The following is a 3,055-nucleotide window of genomic DNA, read 5'->3' on the forward strand; positions in this document are numbered from 1 at the left end:
ACCATGATCGGTGGCTGTAGAGGGGTTGCAGGGCGGGTCTTGATGTTCGGGTTGGTTCACGTGTACCGATGACGCGGTGGGGTTTTGAGCAGTCCCAGTGCAGACCTTTAAAGACGACATCCGCTGCACAGGCTGAGGGCCAGCGTCTCCGGAGCTCTGGGGTGATGATTCTAGGATGTAAAGATAGCAAAATACATATTAGGGTTGGTTACAGCTGCTATACCGGTGGGTGTGAAAGACGTTTAGACACACTAAGGACAGTATACATCAGACTCTACATTTTCTAAAAATCACCTTGGGTTTTTCGGCTTGAGGGGCCCTTCTTAATAGGCGGGCCGTCCTTAGAACCAGGGGACTTCCTTTTGCGGGGCTGGCTTTTAAGCTTTGCATCCAAATTCCGGATCGCTTCATCCATAGGGACCCCTCGGGATAAAAAACATAAAAAATAATGTTACACATACAAGATAATATATAGACTATACGAACTCACTAAGATGACCAAATATAGGTCTGATTGTAGGGCTTGTTAGGTTTTCAGAGGGGTTACAAAAAGAACCCTAATATTTACCTGCAGAAACGTTATCCTGTGACAAGGTGTTTGACCCATCTTGAACATGAAGGATTTGTTGGAGAGAGGCAATCGCACACCTGAGTTCGGCATCATAACCTATGCATACACATGGGCTCCCATTAGCAGTAAAATAAAAATAACATTCCTGACAACGTAGTTCAGAACGACCTATGGCCTGTAACTCACCTTGCTGCACGGTCTCCATTTCCACATGGGATTCCCCAGACTCTTGACAGTCCTGTGTACAAGAGAGACAGATTTACCTTTAAGCACCCCACAATTCATCTTCTAGGTCAGAACCCTTCATAAAAGCACACCGAGTGTTGAATTTTTATTTTTTATTTTTTTTTAATTTGAGAAAAAAAAGAAAAAAAAAAAAATAAATAAAAAAAAAAAAATATATATATCCATATATATATCAAGATTCAAATTGTTGAATCCCTATGTTCTGTAAGTATAAATACATATTGACAACTGTAAAACTTTTCTCAAAAACTATACACGGTTTAATAAACAAATTCCACATGGTGGCACTCTTGCATAATACGAGCTCTAAGATTGTCTCTATAAGACATAGCCAGGAAACCGGATCCTAGGAGCCATGCCTGGTTTTCACCTTAGCTGAACAAGGCTGTGAACCATGTGTGGGGGCGGAGCTCAGTCTAAACTCCAAGCTGAGCCAATTCCAACACCACACAGTCTTTGTTTTAAAAAAAAAAGAAAATGGCCAGTTGTGGATGCAACATGTGTGAGATCCTGGGTTTTTCAGGGCAGCAAAATCAGATCCAATGCCATCCTGAACTACGGTGAGTGGTGTGGGGTACTTGAGGGGTCTGAGGCTCCCTACCAGGGATAGTTATTTTTTAATCATTATTATTTTTTATTTATTTCAACAGCTTTTATTTTTTTTTAATTTATGTGATTTTCTATTTTTTTAAATGTTCTAGACTTCAGGGTCTCCTAAACCCCTGGTCACACTTGCCATATATAGATATATATATATATATATATATTTTTTTTTAAAAGCATGCCCCATGGAGACCTGGGGTCTCTGAGCCTGGTGCTCAGGGCCCTCATGGCCACCCAAACTTTATTTGTATTTTTTTTTTTTTTAAATGCTGCCCTAAGGGACCCTGGGAGCCCCAATCCCAAGGCCCCCAAAACGCTATTCATTTATATTTTATTTTATATATGTGTACGGGCCCCTAGGGCCCTAGCGCGTGGTCAGGGCCCCACAGACCATGGCCACGCACCATTAATCCTCTTTCTTTTTTTTTCTTTTTTTTTTTAAAAACAAATGCCGCACCGTGGCGGCAAGCGATCGGATCACCGAGGCCTCGGGAATCCCTACGAGTTCTCGGTGAGCCGATCGGATGGTTTAATTACAGAGAAAACTGCGTTGAAACAAACACAGCATTCTCTGTAATTAAACCATCCAGGCGGCTCTCAGAAGCCGCTAGGGAACCCCCAGCGGCTTCTGAGAGCCGCCTTACCCCTTGTAGGCCACCTGGTCCCCACCCGGAGACCGGTGTAATTATTCATTAAAGCTGTAATGCTCGCTGTGGTCCCTGCAAGCATTTTAGCATTAATGTATAATTACACCGGGCCTCCAGGGCGGTCGCGGCTGCCCGGGAGACCCGCTGTAACTATTCACTAATGCTGAAATGCTCTCAGGGACCGCGCGGTCCCTGAGAGCATTTCAGCATTAGTGAATAATTACAGCGGGTTCCCGAGCGGCCGCGGGAACCCCGGAGACCCGCTGTAATTATTGACTAATGCTGAAATGCTCTCAGGGACCGCGCGGTTCCTGAGAGCATTTTAACACTAGTGAATAATTACAGAGGGTTCCCGGGCGGCCGCCCTGGAGGCCCGCTGTAATTATTTACTAATGCTGAAATGCTCTCAGGGACCGCGCGGTCCCTGAGAGCACTTTAACATTAGTGAATAATTACAGAGGGTTCCCGGGCAGCCGCGGCCGCCCCGGAGGCCCGCTGTAATTATTTACTAATGCTGAAATGCTCTCAGGGACCGCGTGGTTCCTGAGAGCATTTTAACATTAGTGAATAATTACAACGGGCCCCTGGGAGGCCGCGGGAGCCCAGGAGACCCGCTGTAATTATTTACTAATGCTGAAATGCTCTCAGGGTCCGCATGGTCTCTGAGAGCATTTTAACATTAGTGAATAATTACAGAGGGTTCCCGGGATCCCGCGGCCCCATTGTAATTATTTACTAATGCTGAAATGCTCTCAGAGACCATGCGGACCCTGAGAGTAGCGCAGAGCATAGTTAATAACAGTGCGCCCCAGAGCTCAGGACTACTCTGGGGCGCATTGTTATTAACTATGCTCTGCGCTACTCTCAGGGTCCGCATGGTCTCTGTGGTCAGGGCGGGAAATCAATAATAATAATAAAGGGTTCCCCAGAGCTTAGGGCAACTCTGGGGGGCACTGTTATTAACTTTAGAGCTCAGTGCACCACAAAG

The 3,055-nt window shown here is 45.5% G+C and overlaps 1 long non-coding RNA gene across 1 annotated transcript; it reads right to left on the reverse strand.

Annotated features, from left to right (window-relative positions):
* Nucleotides 1–331: 331 nt before the first annotated feature.
* On the reverse strand, nt 332–835 carry LOC138301866 (uncharacterized). The gene is made up of 3 exons (XR_011205131.1): nt 758–835; nt 569–667; nt 332–423 (listed from the first exon to the last, which is right to left on the reverse strand). It is a non-coding gene; the product is annotated as an uncharacterized lncRNA (long non-coding RNA).
* Nucleotides 836–3,055: the final 2,220 nt, after the last annotated feature.

The sequence above is a fragment of the Pleurodeles waltl genome, chromosome 6, assembly GCF_031143425.1.
Source record: "Pleurodeles waltl isolate 20211129_DDA chromosome 6, aPleWal1.hap1.20221129, whole genome shotgun sequence".
Lineage (NCBI taxonomy): Eukaryota > Metazoa > Chordata > Amphibia > Caudata > Salamandridae > Pleurodeles > Pleurodeles waltl.